This window comes from Coffea arabica, chromosome 5c, assembly GCF_036785885.1.
Source record: "Coffea arabica cultivar ET-39 chromosome 5c, Coffea Arabica ET-39 HiFi, whole genome shotgun sequence".
In the NCBI taxonomy this organism is placed as follows: domain Eukaryota; kingdom Viridiplantae; phylum Streptophyta; class Magnoliopsida; order Gentianales; family Rubiaceae; genus Coffea; species Coffea arabica.
In genome coordinates this window covers 10,534,852-10,555,983 of record NC_092319.1, presented here as the reverse complement: position 1 = coordinate 10,555,983, position 21,132 = coordinate 10,534,852, and the positions used below count along the sequence as shown (strand labels likewise).

Here is a 21,132-nt window from a genome sequence, read left to right as displayed (position 1 = left end):
TTAGTTGATTGAAAGATAATGGTTTTGATTGGTGAATCCAGACAAGAGATAGACCTTGAACCATTTTAATAAAATTAACTATGAAAAAAAAAAGAAGTAGAACTCATATTTGAAAGATGTTCATTAGACTCAAGAAGAAAGCGAACAATTCTTTGGCTTGATTTCGAATTGTGACTGATCAGTCAAAAAGAGTGGTTAATAGGGATGAATCTATACAAGAAGATGAAAGTTTAAAAGACTTAAAACACCACTCGGTTGTAGAACAATTTCTTCTTCTTCCTTGAAAAAGCTAATTTCTTTGCATTCTCTCTAAACAACTTCCTTTGTTGTAGAACAAGTTCTTCAACCTCAACGAGCCCCCCTCCCTATAGTCATTTTTTCTTGTTTGTTAGAATAAAAGTCTCTCTTAGATTTTCTTGATGAGGGTTATTTTTTTCTTCTGAGATTTCTTAACTAGTGAAAGTTTCGTCTTTCCTTGATTTTTCTAATACGAGTTTTCTCCCCTTGATAAGTGAATATTTAATGTATATTTTGTACAAGTTTGGCATGAACTTTTGGTATGTTTTAACGTATATTTTGTACATGTTTGTTAGAATAAAAGTCTCTCTTAGATTTTCTTGATGAGGGTTATTTTTTTCTTCTGAGATTTCTTAACTAGTGAAAGTTTCGTCTTTCCTTGATTTTTCTAATAAGAGTTTTCTCCCCTTGATAGGTGAATATTTAACGTATATTTTGTACAAATTTGGCATGAACTTTTGGTATGTTTTGAGAAGATTAAAGCCATATTTGAACTCTTTTGGTAATAATTGCTTAAATATTGTTTAAGTGTTGAAAACTTGATAAATGAATGGATTAATGCGTTAATTTTGTCAAATTGTAAAGGAAATCGATGTATGAAATTCATGCACGAGATGAAAGGAATGTAAGGATCGTCCAGAGGATAAAGTACACAAGAAATTATGAATAAAAATGAAGGAAAAAGGAAAGAAGTGAAAAACTAAAAATTTAATGGCACGGATCCGAGCTCGGATCCGTGAGAGCAAAGAGGGATCCGAGCCCTCGTCGGTACTTCTGGAGGAGTGTATCCGAGGTCAGACGATCCAACCTTGGATCCATCACGAAAGCCCTCGAATCCTGAAGATCCGACCTCGGATCCGTTTTCACCCCTCGAATCCGTTTCTCTTCAGCAAGTGGCACAGTCGTTTTTCTTTATCTTTCTCACAACTTTTCCAGTTATTTTAAGAGACAGGAATCGGTGGCACATGCTTCTGCAACAAAAGAGAAGACCAAATGAGTTGTAGACAAAAAGAAACATCATATCTTTGACTTCTTTTTACAAAATCTAAGTGGAGGAAATTATGAAGTGAGAGGAGTAGACTTTCTACCACTTTTTATGCAGAAACACAGGGAAGAAGCCAGAGAACCTACGTAGCTAGTTTTCCTTCTTGTAACTAGTTTTCTCTCTAGCTAAGAGTTCTTGGAAAAGCATTTGGAGTTTTCACTTGTAATCATATTGTGCAAGAGCATAGCAGGAATTGGAGAGCTTCACCTTCAATTGGCTAAGCTTTCTTTTATCTTTCTTGTACTTGTACTTTATGATGTTTGGCATTAATAAACTTGTGAGTTTGATTGTTAAATCATTCATGAGTAGCTAAACTTCTTAATCTAGGGAGTAGATGAAACTTATGGCTAAATAATATGAATTGAATGTGATTTACACTTGTTACATCTTGTATTAACTTGTTTACTTGTGTAGCTATGATTACTTGTTATTGATTGATCACCAATAGCATGTTTATAGTTGTTATTGTTCAATGAGAATTGGTAGTAGCAATGAAAAAACATGAGTAGAGTTTAAGTTGTATGTTCATGAAAATAGAGATACACTTAAGTGGATTACTTAGCATTTCATGAAAGATAACAGAGGAGTATTAGTATTTCACCATGAAAATATGAAAAACTAAACTACTCTAGGCCATTTCATCATGAGAATGAGACTTGGTAATTTTGGAAATGAATCTCTTGTTAAACAAGAATAATAACAACAGGTAAATCCATTCATTTGTGTTGTTTATGCCATAAGTGGAATCTACATCCCTAGAGTCTTCCTTGAGTGAAATTTCTCCATTTGAATATAGCATTTGTTAAACTAGATTTTTGTATTAGATTTGTAGACTATAGCAATACACTTTCTCTGCTCAAATTTATTGTAAGTCTAAATAATATAGAAAAATAAGGGTCTAGTACTTATTTAAATTGCTCCTCGTGGGATTGACCCGATACATACCTTACATTACAGTTTCGACCTGTATACTTGTAGCTAACGGGTATAAAAATCGGATTTAAACTTGCATTGATATAAAAATTCCGCCAAATTTTTGGCGGCGTTGCCGGGGAGCGGCAATATTAGAGGCTAATCATCTTTATTAATTTAGACAGCTTTATTTTTATTAGTTGAGCTGATTATATTTAATCCTACATTGTAATCAAATTTTGACAATTGAAGTTGCATAATATCTCTTATTTCTATTTGTAGTGTATGCACCGGACGTCTCAAGAAGTTGCACTTTTCGATCCAGAAATTGAGAGGACACTACATAGACAAAGAAGGAACACACCACAGCAAGAGGAACAAGAGATTTGGCAACCAGTAGAGGAAATCTTAATAGAGCTTCCATTTGAAGAAGAAATGGCAGAAAACGAAGCAAATAGGCGAGTTTTACGAGATTTTGGTCTACCGGAAACACAAGGATCTCAAACAAGCATAGCAAGGCCTTCGGTAAATGCTAACAATTTTGAGATTAAACCATCACTTATCCAAATGGTTCAACAATCTGAATTTGGAGGTAATGCAATAAAAGATCCTAACTCACACTTAGCTACATTTTTGGAAATTTGTGATACAATTAAAATGAATGGAGTTAGCGATAATGCTATAAGGCTAAGATTGTTCCCATTTTCATTGAGAGATAAGGCCAAACTTTGGCTACACTCTCATGCTCCTAATACTTTCACCAGATGGGATGATTTATCAAGAGCATTCTTGAATAAGTATTTTCCACCAGGTAAGACTGCTAGGCTAAGAATGGATATCACTAGTTTTAGCCAAGTAGAAGGTGAATCATTATATGAGGCATGGGAAAGGTTTAGAGATTTGCTTCGAAAATGTCCACATCATGGACTGCCGGAGTGGTTAATCATACAAACCTTCTATAATGGTTTAGTTTTTTTTACTAAAACTATGATTAATGCAGCTGTAGGTGGAGCTTTAATGGGTAAATCACCCCAAGAAGCTCAGAATTTGATAGAAGAAATGGCCGCAAATAACTACCAATGGACCAGTGAGAGAGGTAATATAAGACGTCACGTAGGTATGATAGAAATGGACACTCTCAATATGCTGAGTGCTCAAATGAATAATGTGATGAAGTTGCTAAGTAGATAAGGTGGAGTTGGTCCAAGTTCATCTAATGCACATGTAGCGTGTTGTTCTATATGAGGAGGTGAGCATGATACTAATAAGTGTGTTGATTCTGAGCAGGTAGGATTCGTCAATAATTACAATCGTAATGCTCAAAACAACCCCTACTCAAATACTTACAATCCGAGGTGGAGAAATCATCCAAACTTTGGATGGAAGGACCAAGGAAATCAACCAAGGCCAGTCAATCCACCGGGATTTCAATCAAGGCAACAACAAGCTGAAACCAAACCTGGTTGGGAGATCACTGTGGAAAAACTTGCTAAGGTTACTTCGGATAGATTCGAGCGAGTTGAGGGGCGGCTGGACCAATTGGCTGGGATGTATAGAAATTTGGAGGTTCAAATTGGTCAAATTGCCAATGTGATCAACAACAGAAACCCTGGTGAATTGCCGAGTAAAACCGAAGTGAATCCGAGAGAGCATGTCAATGCTATCACTCTTAGAAGTGGTAAAATGGTTGAGATACCTAATTCTAGTAATTCAAGTGGTGAAAAAGATAAGGAGCAAGCATATGGAGGAGTAAAACTAAACCAAAATGATAATGTAGTCATTAATATTGATGAACCTCCTCCTCAGTTAAATTCTAATGTGATTCCTTTTCCTCACAGGTTGAAGAAAGATGGACAGGATCGGGAGTTTGAAAAGTTCTTCAGAATGTTTAAACAATTGCACATGAACATTCCTTTCATTGATATTATAACACAGATTCCCTCTTATGCGCGTTTCTTGAAAGATATCATGTCAAGAAAGAGAAAAATTGTAGATAATGGGATGATAGCATTAACGGAAGAGTGTAGTGCATTAATTAAGAACAAACTCCCTCCTAAATTAAAAGATCTGGGAAGTTTTTCTATTCCTTGCACTATTGGTCAATTGCATTTTTCTAATGATTTATGTGATTTAGGTGCAAGTGTGTCACTTATGCTATTATCGGTTGCCCGGAGGTTGGAACTTCATGAGTTGAAGCTACCAATATCACATTGTAGTTGGTGGATCGGTCAATCACACATCCAATTGGTATTTTGGAAAATGTGCTCATAAGGGTAAGACAATCTATAATACCTGTGGATTTTGTTGTCTTAGATATTGAGAAAGATGTGAGAATGCCAATTATTCTAGGACGACTGTTTTTAGCCACCGCATGAACTATTATTGATGTGGAAAAAGGTAAACTTATATTACGGGTTAATGATGAGGAATTGGAATTCAATTTGGATAATAAAGAAGGGAGTATAAAGCCTGTTGCTCTTGTTTCTACTATGCCATGTGATGAAAAGGTTAGCCAAGAAAGGAACGAAGAAGTTAAATTTATAAATGTTTTTGGTACTAACTTTCATGGTGTAGGAGCAAGGGAAGAGAATATAAGGGTGGAAGTTGGCTTAATAAATTCGCCATTCCATGAAAAAAATGGAGAAAAATTGAGCCAACTCGAAAAAGACAAGCAAATTCCACTCCAAGGTGAAGTTGAGCCTTTATATGACAAGTCTAATACTCCTCCTTGGCATTTGAGGAAATTGGACTATGGAGATCAATGTATGGCTCACCACATGATGGATTGGCTCGGAAGTTTCGACCCATGGGGAGAAAATCGCTCCCTAATGTTCTAAAATGATTCAATTGTTTTTGAGTCAAGCCAACAACTATAAACAAATGCGCTTGTTGGGAGGCAATCCAATAATAATATTGTGTTTGTGTGTTTTTATGTGTTTCTTACATTTTGGTGTGATTTAATTGACTAATTAAATGTATTTTACTTGTTTGTAGGAGGTATCGGAGTCTTAACATCCATCTTGGAGGTGCATTTGAAGAACAAGTGTAAAAAGGGAGGTTTTCTTACCGAATTGTGCTTTAAGTGTTTAAAATTTCCATGCATATATACATTGTGCATTTCAAGTATATTCAAGTGAGTTTTGGTGATAACATGTTATAAATGCTCATGGACTCATTTGATGTACATTTAATGCCCAAAAGTGCCATTTTGGTGTAAAAGTGCAAAAATGATCAGAGAACCTCACCCCTCGATTTTCAATGAAGATGTGTTTGATGTGTTTTGAGAGGTTGGATATTGTATTTTTGGTATATTATATGTGCATGGGAGGTTGGAATTTGATAAAAAGTTTGTCCAAAGCGTAATTTGAAATTGGCCGGAAAAGGGAGAAAAAGTTTGAAAATTGCAGTTTCTGCAATTAGTGCAGAGAAATACAGATCCGAACTCGGATCCGAAAAACCCAAAAGGATCCGACCGCAGATCCTATGATACGAGCTCGGATCCAATTCAACCCAGATGGATCCGAGGGCTCGTCTGTGTTTCTGGTGAGACGATCCGAGCCCTGTCGGTTCCGAGGACTTCCAGAAACGATCCGAGCTCGGATCGGTTCGTGATATGAATGGAACCGCGGCCTCGGTTCCTCATTTTCCAGCTTCCTTTTCACTCTTCTCACCGAAACCCTAACCCTTTTTCTCCAATCTTCCATTTCATCCACAAAACTTCCAATTTTTCACAACAAAAAGATCCCAAACACTTGTGATCAAAAACCCCAAATTTTTTCGCATCAAAACATCATCAGAAAGGTGTTTGATCTTCAAATAGGGAATTTTGGCCGAACGGAAATTCTTCAATTTGGGGACTATTTTGGCTTGTTTCTGTGTCAAATTTTGCATCATTTTCATCCTCCATCATCTTCCTATACATTTGAGGTATCAATTTGCAATTTTCTTTAAGATTCCATAATTTCTAATTTTACATTTTTCTAGTTTTTAGGCATATTGTGCTAAATGCATATTTGTTGAAATTTCTTGTTATAAATGTGCTACATTGTACTAATATATGTTGTTACAGCTATTTTTTTATGTGTAGTTTGTATAAAAAAAAGGGATTTTGGGAATTTGGTATTACCTTGTTGATTTTTCTTCTCATTTTAGTTGATTGCACATGGATTGCTTGCACTATGAGTATATTTTTACTCGTTTATGTTAGTAAAAATTGCTTGCATGTTAAAGATTGAGAAAAATTATTATAGTGCTATACTTGCATTCCTTTTCTCAAGTTCACAATTTAAGTGTGTTCAATTTTTGGCTTGAACATTCCCTGCTCGTATAGGAAATTGGCACTCATTAAAATCAATTGGAGCTCATTAGTGTGTATAGCTAATCGGTGTGTAACTTTTGGATAAAATCATAAAATAATTGGCATGTACATCAATGAAGCGATAAAATTGATTTCATTTCATAGTCCCTTTTACTTTAAGATTATATTCTATTATTGCATTGTGCATAAATTCTCAAGAGATTGGACTTTTTAATGACATTCTAATTGAAATATGAGGTTCAAATGTTGAAAATGGAATACTCGTGCCATCTGTGAGGACCCGTAATTTTCTTAATTTCTAGGTTTTAATTTCTTTTAATTACACGTTTTCCACCTTTTCTTTATTTGAAAAATTGTGCAAATAAATTTTATGAGTAAATATAGTTTTTTAAATGATTTTTCTAGTATCGGTTAGTTTTTGAGAAATTAAGAGTGTATATCGAATGTGGGACCCGCTAGTGCGAAAAGTTCAGAAAATTCGGCCAACTAGATTAAGTTTTGGATACTGGAATTAATTGACCTGGTGTTAAGAGATAATTAGAGGTTGATATGTGGATTGATGTGAGAGGGAACAAGAGGATATGTATGCATTTAATGAGGTGACAAGTGTCACCATTTGGTTGGTGGAACTTTATGAACACTATTCATGGTCTTACCAATTGACCAAATAAATCAAAAAATTACCAAAATTCACTTCATTTTCCAAGCTATTGAAGCCGGCTCTCTCAAGCAAGAAAGAAAGAAAATCTCTCCAAATTCCTAGCTCTAATCTTGCTCAAATTCAACAATCCAACCGTTTAATCTTGCAATTACTCCATAAAACTTCTTCACTTAGTGTTTGTGAGTTGTTTGGTGGAGTTGTTTGGAAAGCTAAGGGGATTAATTGCTCCCTCTCTTGTATTGCTAAGGTGAGTAGTGAAGGACCCCTCTCCTCCCTCTAATGATGTTTGATTCATGATTGGTGGTAGTATAAGATGCAATTTTATGGATTATATTTTGATTTGTGGTTGAATTGGTGAAGTTTTGTAATTATTGGGGATTTTTCTGTTTTCATATGGATATGATTATGTGATTATGTATGATGATTGGAAATGGTATTTAAGGAAGCTAGAAGGTGGAAAAAGTGGTTAATTGCAAGCAATTTCTGTTTTAGAAAGAAAATTGGAAAGTAGGGTTTCTTTGAATTACATTCTGCCCGGTTTTGTAGCTCATAGTTAGAGGCCGAATTGGTCTTGGGTTAAAACATGAAAGTTGTAGGGAATGATATTTTAGAGGTGCCTACAAAATTTCAGGTCAATCGGAGTAGCGTACCTTGAGAAAAGATGAAATTACCCTTGCTGCCCTGGTTTTATCCAAATTTGGGAATTGCTTCTGTAATGGGTTATTTTGGTTGGGAATGCTTTGGAATTGGTTGTTGAGGTCTTCTGATGTATTGTATCCCTGTTTCTTAGCTTTTGGATGGCTTTGGAATTACTGAATTTGGACTTAGGTAGGCTAACTTATGATGTTTGAACCAGAATGCGTTCTGTGAATCTGTTTTTTCGATTCTGGTGTAGTATCTTGCATTTTTGACCTGGTTACACTCAAAACTGGGCTGAGTGACCTTCTGTAATATTGTAACCCTATCTCTTAGCTTCGAAACGGTGGGTCTTGCACCTTCATCCGATAATCGTAGTGCCATTGGTACCAAAACTGCAAAATGACGTCAAAGACTGTTTTTTTTTGGGTTAACGCTTAATTACATTTCCGGATTTTTCTGGTTTCCTCTAATGCTTATGTATGCTTATGGAGCTCTATTTTGGTGGTATCTAGAATTGGTTTATGACTTTAAGGTTAGTGAACGGCTTTTGAAAATGAGATTATTTTTGTATGAGATATTGGGACTGATTTGAGGAAATAATGAAGCCATTAATGGCTGGAAAATAGGTAAACACAAGGGACTTGCTGCCGAAATTTTACTTGAAGGCTAGTTGGTTTTCCTTGTGACTTGAGCGAAGGGTTTTAGGGTTGTTCATGTTTTTGATACCAACCGCTACCTTTTTCTCCAATTTCATTGTTATTTCTTTGCACTGGTAGCTAATGTGATCAGGCACACGACATATAGTTAAGTCTTAGTTATGCATTTCGTGTACTGGATTCGTGAAAGTGGGAACCATAATTGTTTCACCTTGGTTATTTTAGGGTTTCTTGGTGACTAAAGCCCAAACTTTTGAGGTATCTGTACTGACACCGGTGAGTGTTCCACTACCTGCTACCTGTTATGTGAAATATCTGAATATCTAAAATACTTGATTTATGACTGTTGGAGCCAAATACTGTTTTGATAAAATGGAGGCGAGAGTGTACTTTATCACACTCGTTCTCTTGTCTGTTCATATGCCAATTTTGAGTGCGTATCGGAATCTGCTATCTGTATCTGGTATCGGTATCTGTATCTGTTCTGACGTGGTTTGAAAACTTGTATCCAATTACCTTTCTGTGACCTCTGAGCTCAACACCTGTGGCCAGTTACTCGAGTCAGGCCGGCAAGGGCCTGGTCGATTAGATAACGAACCACGGTAGTCTGTTTTGGGATCTTTAGGTATTGAGACCCTTGATTCCAGTATACTCAAGTATTACTATTTCTGATCTGATTGGATTTCGGGCCCGGTAGGGGTATGTGAGGTGGAAGAAATCGGAGAAAGTGGAGTCTACGGTATTGGTTACTCCTTTAGCGTTGACGGAGTGTCAACTATTATTTCGATCAAACTTCGGTGACGCGAATGGGAATTTGGCTCCTGAGAGCCACCTGTATCCTTCCTATTTGAATCATTGGTTCCTTTACTTTACCTCTGGCATGTGTACTTGATTTGTTAAATGTGAAATGCCATGATTTTACTGCTATGTGTCTGGTGCCTCATTGAGCGCAAGCTCACCCCTTTCTGTTCCTTTTGTTTTTCTTACAGGAAAATAAATACTTTTGGACTGGATTTGATAGTTGGTTGCTGAATTGAGCTAGATGGACAGATCTTTTGTATAGCTCCTTGATTGAAACCCTAGATGTACTTTTGGGTCCGTTTCTCTTGTAATTTGGCAAACCGTACTGTATCCACTTTTGAATAACTTTTGTATGCCCCTTTGGGTTGTATATGCTTAATTTCGAGATGTGAATATTTGCTTGACGTTTGGTTGGGTTTTGACGTGTCGGTTACTATTCATGGCCGATTCCGATTTCATTTTTTTTATTTGACATTTTGACTTGTTTACGCGCGGTTGTAAGTTCCGGAACGTATTAGATCGCTCTAAACTGAACCGTTAGTCCCCTGGCGAGAGTTGGGCAGGCAGTCCGCAAACCCCTTTGGTTCGCCTTAGGGGAAGGTGGGGCTGTCACACCATCTGTTGAGAATGAGGATTGGAGTTGTTATTATAAATGTGCATTTGTGTTAGGAATGTTTTAAGTAGCAAATTTGGTTGTTTTTGGGTACATTCTGGCAGGCCCTTTTTCAAGAGGAAACTCTGCCGAAATTTTCTTAAATTCTTATTTAATATGTGTGAGCAAGTTTATATCGTTTCTAATAAATATTCATCTTGTTTGTGTATAGGTACTATGGCTCGCACAAGGAGGACTCGTATTCATACTCTACTCCTTCCTTGAGTGAGGAACAGACTCCTTCACCTGAGGAGTCACTAGTGGACGAATCTCCTTCACTTGAGTCGCCTCCACGCTCACGGTGTAAGAGAGCATCCACGAGCCATGAGGAGCCAGTTCCTGACTACGATACCACTCGTTTCACCTCGCTCGAGAATCAACAATGGTACAAGACCGGTTTGGACAAAGAAATCATCATTGAAAAACATTTGGCACTGGAGGTGGATGCGCACTACCACATCTCTACGGCATTCAAGAGACTCGAATGGAAGAATATCCTTCAATTGCCCAAGCACTACTACCCTAATCTGGTCCGGAAATTCTAAGCCAATGTAGAAAACAAATAAAGTCACAGTGGCAACCTCATTGTCTCGTGGGTTCGAGGCAAAAGAGTGGCTCTCAATCGGGATACAATCGCCAAATTCGTCAAACTCAAGGACGATGGAGAAGACGAGAAATTGACCAAGGAATTCAAGGTATGTGATCCATGGCAAGTAGGAGAAACTGTGTCACGTCTTAAGGGTCAATACCGTGAGCGAGAAAGTTCAAAGAAGCTCACCGTATATGCCGACTCCTTCGAGCCTCGGTACCACTTGATATTTTATCTTTTTGCTTTCAATGTGGTACCGAAAAGACGTGGAAAACGAGAGCTCCGCAACAGTGACCTCTACTTCCTGGACAAGATGATGAACGGAGTAGGTCGCCAGTTGACCAGTATTTCTCTACCCAGCATCACCATCAGTTACATGCGGACTACTGCTCGAATGAGGGCTGGCGAAACCTACTTTGGGTTCCCTCGACTGCTCTCTCTTCTTTTTGAGAAGCTCAAGGTTCCTCTTGGAACTGAGTGAGCCACTATAACTAGGGCTACCGAGGAGGTCAGTGCCTCGATACACAAATCTTTGAGTATCCCTATAGATTTTGAAGCTGCTCTGGTTCGGGACACTGGAGAAGCATCGACTTCCGCTCAGCCTCCACCTCACACTGAACCACAAGTGGAAACTCAAGAGCTGGAGGCACAGCAGACTCTTCCTCCTCCTGTTCTGCGACCACCACCTCTGCTGTAGACACCAAAATTTTACTCTTTTATTTATTTATTTATTATTTTTGTTTTAATTTATCTCATAATTTCATTTTAGACATTTTTTAGCATTTTGGACATCAAATCTTTTAATTTAGTTTTATTTGTTAATTTGATTCATTTTTATTTTTGCTTATTTGTCTATTAATTTTATTTTAAGACATTTAAGCATTAAGATTTTTCGAAAAAAAGAAAATTGCTCACAAAAAATATTCATTAAATTTTTTAGATGCAATTTATTTATTTTGTTAAAAGAAAAAAAAAAGAGAAGAAGAGAGCTCATGCACCATGCTGCACTTGATCCAAGCTCCTTCTCAATATTTCATTTCAAGGCAGTAGCATGAAACGGAAAAGAACAGAAATTTGTAGCGGTTTCTTTGATCCCAACCTTATCCAAAAAATGTCATCCAATGGCTCAGATCTTTGGTAATAATCTACCATTCATCCTCACCTTTGAGGTGAGGGTTTTAGGGACTTAGGGATTCCTATAAAAGGAGGAGCCGCAGCCAAGAATTAGGAGGAGCGAAAGGGAGTGTGTGTGGGGGACGGAAAAAAAGAAAAAGCTAAGAAAAAACAGCGTGCTTCGTCTAGGAGGGGCTGGACAAATAGAGTGACGGCGGGGATAGCGGGGTGAAAGAAACCAGAGGAGAGAACAACGTGAGGAAGATAGGGAGGACGGCTGGAGAGAAGGTGAGAGAGAGAGAGCTAGGGCTTGACAGAGGGCTGGAGAGAAAGGATAAGAGATAAGAGAATAGAGAAAAACGGCGGATGAAAAAGAATCTGGGACAGCTGAGGAAAGACGAGCATATGTAGAGTCTTGTGAAGGCGGAGGAAGCGAAGAAGTAGAGTGGCGGCAGAGTGAGGAAGAAAGGAGATTTGGGGTTGCAAGGACGGTGCTGCGTTATCATCGTTGTTCTCCCGTTGACGTCTTTCGAAGGCCTGGCAGAATCATCCGAATCCTTTCTTGGTCATTCCCCGACTCATTTTGTGATTAAGGTAATATCCTTATCTCTCTTAGAATTAGAAACTGTTTTCTTTTGTTGGTTTGCACCCTTTTGCTATCTGTTGGTTCAGTTGTCGCTTGTAGCCTTTCATTTTCGTTTCCGTAGGTTTGGTTTAAGTTTGGGTTTGGGTTTATGATTCACAGTGGGACTGTTATGCTTGCTTGACTTGTGTGATGTTTGCCGAGGTTGAAAACATAGCAAAGCTTCGCAGTTTTGCCTCCTGTTGCTGTTGACTGGGTTTGTTTAGCGTGGGGTTGTATAATTGCGCGACTTTGTTAGACTGGAGATGGGTTTGTGCGGTCCGTGAATCTAATAGAGTAAACATAGAAGAGTTGCAAAATTTTACAGACTTCGCATGACCTCTTAGTCTGTCTCTTTGTTTCTTTACTTGAACTCTCGGTTTGATGGCCACTAGAATGTTTTGTATATAATGTTTGCTGCAATAAGCTTGAAGTTGTCGATTTTGTTGATGCAACTTTTCTTTTCATTTTTGGGTCCAATGTTTGATAATGAGCAAGTTTGCAGTGTTTGGAGGGTGATTTTTCTTTGCAAAAGGTTTCGGTACACCAGAAGCTAGGAAAGAACTTGTAGCTTTGACACTCCCTGTTTTATTCCTCCTGCATTTTTGCTATGCTTAGACCAAACTGAAGTTGCATGTCTTTGGTTCATAGTTTAGTTTCATTTATCTACCTCTATGGAACGATTCGATCCTGTCCATAATTGACTTTACCGCAAGTTTCACTCCTTTCTTTGCTGCATTTCTGGTTTAGTTGATTTGATTGGATCTTCTAGGATAGATGATCATGTTAATGACAATGGGATAAGTCCTAGCACTTGGTTTTGGTTGTCCAATAGAGTTTGTTTGGAGTTTCTTGCGCACAAACATGTCCAAGCTGAAGTAAAATAAAAAGCTGCGATCATTCTGATGACTTGCTATGTTCTTTCCCGCAACAGCCCACCAAATGGGTTTGTCACCTAATTTGCTATGTGATCTTCTGTAGAAAAAGGAAGTTGAATCGCTGGTGTTGATTTCGTGTGTTGTTGATCCAAAGGCACATAGCTTAGGTTCGAATGTTTGCTGGAAATCAAGTTCCTGTAATAGCCAAAAAATGCAGAATGTTGCTCTTCAATGCATGCATGAACATGTTACCAAAATTGCACTTTGTTCCCCCTTAGTTTCTATCTATGCTTCTATGGCCCGAACAATTGGAAAAATCAATCAAATTGGTCCCTTTAACTTTTTTTAATTGTTTCAATCGGGTCATTGTTTTTCAAGTTTGATGAATATGAGTTGTCTAGTTTATTTGAACGTTTTGAGTGATTCAATTTCATGTTTATTTCCGTTTCATGTGATTATTTTATTAATTAAAGTGATGCCTTGACTTTTTCTTTGTTTTTGGAGGGTAAATAAGTAATTTCATTTCATTAGGGGCCCAACTCAAAGGAGGTACACTCTATCCCTTATTTTGACTTTATTTGATCCTATGTGTCTTATGTGACTTTATGTGTTTAATTGCATGCTTTTTGAATGTTTTATTTTCTTTATTGGTTTACTTTATTTTTGTGCATTAATTTTAATTTAATTTGCAATCATTTGAAAGGCACTTGAATGCCACAGTTGTAATAGTTAGGTATCTATCTTTAATTACTCATTTTATTTCCCTTTTAGATTGTAGCAGGCCCCCCTAATGTAATAGATAGGGCTAGGGGTGCAGAGAATTCGAGTAGCTTGAATCGAGCTCGCGAGTAGCTTGATTAGCTACTCGAATCGATTTCGAGCAAATTCGAGTTCGAGTCAATCTCGATCTACTTGCTACAGTAAACGAGCCGATCTCGAGTATTTAGGAGTCAGAAATTCGAGCTCGACGAGTAGCTCGAGCTCGGTAGCACATATATATTTTTTATTTTAGTTTATATATCAATTTACTCTTTTAGGTTTGTTAGCTAGAATATTTACGGGCTTAAGCAGTTCCCTGCCAATTAGTAAACAAGGGTGAATAAGTAATTTTGGCTCGAGAATTCTGATGAAATGAGGAAAACTAAAAACGAAAAATGAAAAAGCTTCCGTCGAATTCATCCTTCACAGTTCTTTCTTCTTCTTCGTTCGGCCGTTCCTCTCTCAAATCGCAATCTCTTATTCTTTGGCTCATCTCCTCAACTGTCACAAGTCACAACTGATCATCTAAAGCTATAAATACTTCAGCAGTTTAGCTCAACTTGGAGTAGGTAGCAGCGTGAGCACTGAGCAGCCGACCTTTGAGTGGGGGTTTCAAATCAAATCAAAACCCATCAATTTCAACAGCTGCATTTGACAAATAAAGGTACTTATTGTGCATTTGTGTAGTAAATATGTGCATTATGAGGTTAAATTTTATAAATGTAATATTAATTTTTAATCTCCAAACCCTAACCAAAAAAATTGGGGGCTGCAGCCTGCGATTCAATATATTCAATTTCCGTATCCCATTCCTTCTCCATTGCTGTACTGGAATTTTGAGGAAATGGAGGGCAGCTCGATTCCTTCAACAAGTGATTCGGTGGTTGGCGCGATAGCTCCAAGAATTGGTAAGTTTCTTGACATTGGCTCTAACATGTTTATGGGTTTTTCTTTGATGTGAAAATGCACTGATTTCAGAAATTTGCTTTAAGTTGGATTATTAAGTGTTAATTAGCTAGTATATTAATGAGATTAATGAGAATATTCAGTTATGTTCTCTGGAGAATAATTTTGATGCTAGCTTATGCAGTTAAACTAAAAGATCTTTTACTTGGGTCAATAACAACATGAAAACAAGAGTTTCTCAATCGGAACTAAAACTAACCTTTCCTGGAAAACAAAACACTGCATGGAATAGGAAACTGCAGAAAAGGGGATACGTCATAAAGTACAAAAGTTTCTCAATCTGAAGACATATCAAAGCTTCTAATAGCCCCCTTTATGATTCCCAGCCGAATATATATGAAATCTTATCAAAACTTTCAGGCTTTATTGCTACAGTAGTGCTTGAAGTTTCATACAAATTTTCTCTTGGGCCCTGAAGTTTTTCCTAAACTCAGCTCTGAATCTGATTGAGCTATTCCTTTTGTTTGTTTCTCGTTGATAAAAATAAGAAAATGTAAACAAAAGGCTTTCTGATTTTATCCAATGCAAATTAAAAAAAATGGGATACCATAATATCCATTTCAAGATGAGATGGTGGCTGGCATCAATAGTAAATGAGTTTAAGATCCAAAACATTATTGGGATATCAACTCGCATGATCTGTTAGATTGATGTCATTCGCATGATCTGTTTTTGATCGGCTAGACATCCATCTTGTTAGACCTAATTTGATGTTTTCTTTACTTTTGGCCGTGTGTTTTCTGGAAAAAGTGCCACTGGCATGAAGGTTAGAATCATGGGTCCCAACTATGTTCCGAGAGAGAAAAAGGACTTGTATGTTATAATGTTAAGACTTAAGAATGTCTAAAGAATAGTTATTTGGATGGGTAAGAAGCAGGAAACAGGTGAGGATGTGCCATGGGGTAACACAGTTGCTATGGTTGGTTTGGATCAATTCATCACAGTTGCTATCGTTGCTATGGTTGCTGTCTCCCCTGTCGTGTGTGTTGCTGGGCAGAGTGCAGTGGAAGGTTGCATCTGATTCCCCAAGCTTGTTGAAGGTTTGAAACCTCTGCCGAAGGTTCTGTCCTCTGTATGCAATGGCATGCTTCTAAGTTTTGTCCATGTGGCTCCAAGCCTCCAAGACTTTAATTGGCTTCTAAGTTTTGTTTCTTTGAATTGCAATTAATCTTGTTCAATTGATATTAATGTACTTTCATTCGAATGATTAGTGCAACTTAGTTTATTGTTTAGTACAAATTAGTAGTGTTGCATTTAAGATACAAAGACTAGATTCTTTAGATTTGCGCAGGAACCAGGATCAATTCGAGCTCATTCGAGCTCGAGTACTCGACTTGATATCGAGCTCGAATGACATGTCGAGCTCGATCAAGTCGAGTTCGAGTCTGCATACACTTTTATCGAGTCGATCTCGATCTTTGGTTATCGAGCTCGCTCGAGCTCGAGCTCTGGCGATCTGTGTCGAGCTCGAGCTCGAGTACGCCACTACTCGAGCTCGACTCGGCTCGATTTCACCCCTAGATAGGGCTTCCTTTACTTTATTTGCCTTGCGTGATTTGCATGTCTATGTGCTATGTGTTACCACTTTTTTAGGGTCTTGCATCTAGATATTATGCTTATGCGTTATGTGCTATATGTGATTTATGTGTTTGCATGCTTTTATTAGGTCTTACATGATTTATTTGATTGTAACCGATGTGTGACATCACCACACTAGTCCAATGCTAGTTGTGGTCAATTTCTCGAATCCACACTAGTCCAACGCTAGTTGTGGCCCTTTGTTCCGACTTTTCTCACTAGTCCAATGCTAGTGGGAAATTCTAGACATGGGTTAGTCCAACGCTAGACCCTTAGGAGCCCCTTGAGCGTTAGATCATGGTTGTGTGATAAAATCACTTCATCTCATGCATACTTTCACTTTTTAGGGTCTTTATCAATTTTTTTGCATGACATCCCTCCTTATACGTATATCCCTCCCCATATTTTTCCTTATATGTATATTACTTACCCCTTTGTATGAAACATGACATCAGACTTGCATTTCATCTAAGCATTAGACCTAGGGTAGTACATTTGCTTGATTAGACTAGAAAAATCCCTTGCGTATGGGATATGGACGAATTTGGCTTTCTAACCTTAGCACGCTCGTATTCGCTCTATTAAAGGGAACATTGAAAGTCACGAGTATAAGTCCCCCGCACCCATTATGATGCATTCCTTTAGGTCATACACATTTGTATATTATTATTTTCTTTACTTTTTCTTTCTTTCGAGTCTCATGACTTACATTATTCGTGACTTCTTCGAAGAGTCCTTATTGGGCGTCACAATTAATGTGATTGGTACCAAGTAAGTTTTGAAAATACATTTCAACCCCCCGACACCCTCCTAGGTCTAGGGTTTGCATTCATATAGAACATCCAAATGTGATAAATCTTAAGAGTAAAAAAAGAAAATCTTTGACTAAATCGCGCAACTAGCCTTGGCTAGGTTGAAAGGGTGCCTTGGATTCTTATCCTTGCCTTCCCTTTCTTCAAATGTGACTCCCGAATCTTTTTCTCTGATTTTCGTAGATTTGGAGTCATTTAAAAAAGGGTTTTTCTACTTTTTCTTTAAAAACTCATTTTTTGGTGACTTGGTATACCTTTACTCTATACCAAGTGGCGACTCCATTTTTCATTCAAAAAACCCTTTTTAAACTATATTTTTGGGTCAAATCGTCGCATTATCAAGTCCCATTTAGACCCATGTTCTTCATTTTCTTTTTAAATCAAAAAATTCTTTTTTTAATCAAAAATTGAATCAAAAGATTTTTCTAAACTCGTCTTTTATTTTCTTATTAAAAAATGGGGCGCGACATCTGCCGCGATCCAAGTGGCAAGAGCTCCTCAATGCCATCTATTGTATGGAGACTCGAGTCGTCGAGCGCATTGACCAGACCGAGCGGATGATGACGGAGCGACTCGACAGACATGATCGCCGTCTTCGTGCGATCGAGGACCATTTCCATATCCGTTAGTTGCCTACTCCGACACTTCAGCAGGCGGAGGGGCATATTGGTACATCACAGGGTCCTCATGGAACTGAGCAGGCAGTAAACCCTCGTTCTGAACAGCCTTGAAGATCTTTAGCTGATTACATCTTTTGTTGCTTTGTTTTTCTTTTATTGTGTTTGGTTTAAACTTTGTAGTTTTCATATTGGATTCTCTTGTGCTACTTATGGTTTTTCGTACTCTTTTGTTTCATTGTGGACAGATGTTGGATGATCGTGAGAATTAAGGGCTTCAAATTGAATCACCACCTATTTGAGGGAAGTTTCAGTTTCTTTAACCTTCGTCTACAATGAGGACATTGTAGATTTTAAGTGTGGGGGGGGATTAATTTATCTTATGGATGATTGTGTTTTGAAATGCATGATTTGAGTTGTCGATGGCTTAAAAATGTTGGAATTATATTTGGAAATATTGTCTTAAGGGTAATTTTCTTGAAATTGAGGCTGTTGGCAAGGAGTTTTGTCCAATTATATGGGGAAACTCTGTCAAAATTTTTTCTAAAATATTTTCCAATATTTCATTGCAATTCTTTCAAATAATGGCCAAATGTTCAAATTTAAGTGCCTAATTCTTCCATTGGATAAAATGTTATATTTATTTTGGGAAATTTTAGTTCTTATTTGACTTGGAATTAGTCATTATGCAATTAGGATTTTTACATTTTAGAAAGTATATTCAGTTAAATGAGAAAAATTATGCTTAGAATTTTGCATGTTTAATGATATTTCTCATTTTTACTTAATTTTATAAGTAAGTGGTTGATATAGTCAAGACAATGCCAGATTCTTCCTTTAATTATGCTTAGAGGGAAAAGAAAAAAAAATTATTGTTAAAAAAAAAATAATAATAATAATAATAATAATAATATTTTCTATTCCAATTATTCGTATACTGAGTAACCGGGGGTTGGCATTTACAAATATCGATATTCGCGTAAAAAGGTATCGGAATTAAGAGTATGCTTAGCAATTTGAATAAGTGAAATGTTGAGTAATCGGGAATCTTCACCTAAAAGTGTCGATTTTCGCGTAAAAAGACATTTCTACTATTTAAGTAAAATGAAGTATGAATAAATTCCTCTTAGTTATGAAAATTTTGATGGTTATGGGATGAGGAAGGTCATAGAAATGACTATGTGATTTACTTATTTGTGGAATTAGGATAAAATGAGAGATTGATTTGAATTTGTTAAAATTAAGACATAATTATTTTTCTTTAATTGAATATTATGAGTATTTAATGTAATCTGAGAAATGGCATAATGATTGGTTTCTAGGTTTTTGAGGAATTAAATTTGACAAAAGTACGTATATTGTTTTATCTATTGAATCATTGAAGTAAGTTTTGTGCGAATTGCTTGAGGACAAGTAATAATTCAAGTGTGGGGGAATTTGATAAGTGAATATTTAACGTATATTTTTTACAAGTTTGGCATGAACTTTTGGTATGTTTTGAGAAGATTAAAACCATATTTAAACTCTTTTGGTGATAATTGTTTAAATATTGTTTAAGTGTTGAAAATTTGATAAATGAGTGGATTAATGCGTTAATTTTGTGAAATTGTGAAGGATATCGATGTATGAAATTCATGCACGAGATGAAGAGAATGTAAGGATCGTCCAGAGGATAAAGTACACAAGAAATTAGGAGCAAAAATGAAGGAAAAAGGAAAGAAGTGAAAAACTGGAAATTTAATGGCACGGATCCGAGCTCGGATCCATCATAAAAGCCCTCGGATCCTAAAGATCCGACCTCGGATCCGTTTTCACCCCTCGGATCCGACACTCGGATCCGTCTTTCTCTTCAGCAAGTTGCACAGTCGTTTTTCTTTACCTTTCTCACAACTTTTTCAACTATTTTAATAGACAGGAATCGGTGGCACATGCTTCTGCAACAAAAGAGAAGGCCAAATGAGTTGTAGACAAAAAGAAACATCATATCTTTGACTTCATTTTACAAAATCTGAGTGGAGGAAATTATAAAGTGAGAGGAGTTGACTTTCTACCACTTTTTATGCAGAAACACAGGGAAGAAGCCAGAGAACCTATGTAGCCAGTTTTCCTTCTTGTAACTAGTTTTCTCTCTACCTCGGATCCATTTTTACCCCTCGGATCCGAAGCTCGGATCCGTCTCTCTTCAGCAAGTGGCACAGTCATTTTTCTTTATCTTTCTCACAACTTTTCCAACTATTTTAAGAGACAGGAATCGGTGGCACATGCTTCTGCAACAAAAGAGAAGACCAAATGAGTTGTAGACAAAAAGAAACATCATATATTTGACTTCTTTTTACAAAATCTGAGTAGAGGAATTATGAAGTGAGAGGAATAGACTTTCTACCACTTTTTATGCAGAAACACAGGGAAGAAGCCAGAGAACCTATGTAGCTAGTTTTCCTTCTTGTAACTAGTTTTCTCTCTAGTTAAGAGTTCTTGGAGAAGCATTTGGAGTTTTCACTTGTAATCATATTGTGCAAGAGCATAGCAGGAATTGGAGAGTTTCACCTTCAATTGGCTAAGCTTTCTTTTATCTTTCTTGTACTTGTACTTTATGATGTTTGGCATTAATAAACTTGTGAGTTTGATTGTTAAATCATTCATGAGTAGCTAAAGTTCTTAATTTAGGGAGTAGATGAAACTTATGGCTAAATAATATAAATTGAATGTGATTTACACTTGTTATATCTTGTATTAGCTTGTTTACTTGTGTAGCTATGATTACTTGTTATTGATTGATCACCAATAGCATGTTTATAGTTGTTATTGTTCAATGAGAATTGGTAGTAGCAATGGAAAAACATGAGTAGAGCTTAAGTCGTATGTTCATGAAAATAAAGATACACTTAAGTGGATTACTTAGCATTTCATGAAAGAAAACAGAGGAGTATTAGTATTTCACCATGAAAATAGGAAAAACTAAACTACTCTAGGCCATTTCATCATGAGAATGAGACTTGATAATTTTGGAAATGAATCTCTGGTTCAAGAATAATAACAAGAGGTAAATCCATTCATTTGTGTTGTTTATGCCATAAGTGGAATCTACATCCCTAGAGTCTTCCTTGAGTGAAATTTCTCCATTTGAATTTAGCATTTGTTAAACTAGATTTGTGTATCAAATTTGTAGACTATAGCAATATACTTTCTCTGCTCAAATTTATTGTAAGTCTAAATA

The 21,132-nt window shown here is 36.9% G+C and overlaps 1 long non-coding RNA gene and 1 other non-coding gene across 2 annotated transcripts; one reads left to right on the top strand and one right to left on the bottom strand.

Annotated features, from left to right (window-relative positions):
* Window positions 1-3,076: 3,076 nt before the first annotated feature.
* LOC113691211 (small nucleolar RNA R71) lies at window positions 3,077-3,183 on the bottom strand. Its single transcript, XR_003448622.1, has one exon. It is a non-coding gene; the product is annotated as a small nucleolar RNA R71 (small nucleolar RNA).
* An 11,535-nt stretch (window positions 3,184-14,718) lies between these two features.
* Window positions 14,719-16,147, top strand: LOC140007432 (uncharacterized). The gene is made up of 2 exons (XR_011814744.1): window positions 14,719-14,850; window positions 15,659-16,147. It is a non-coding gene; the product is annotated as an uncharacterized lncRNA (long non-coding RNA).
* The last annotated feature ends 4,985 nt before the right edge of the window (window positions 16,148-21,132 follow it).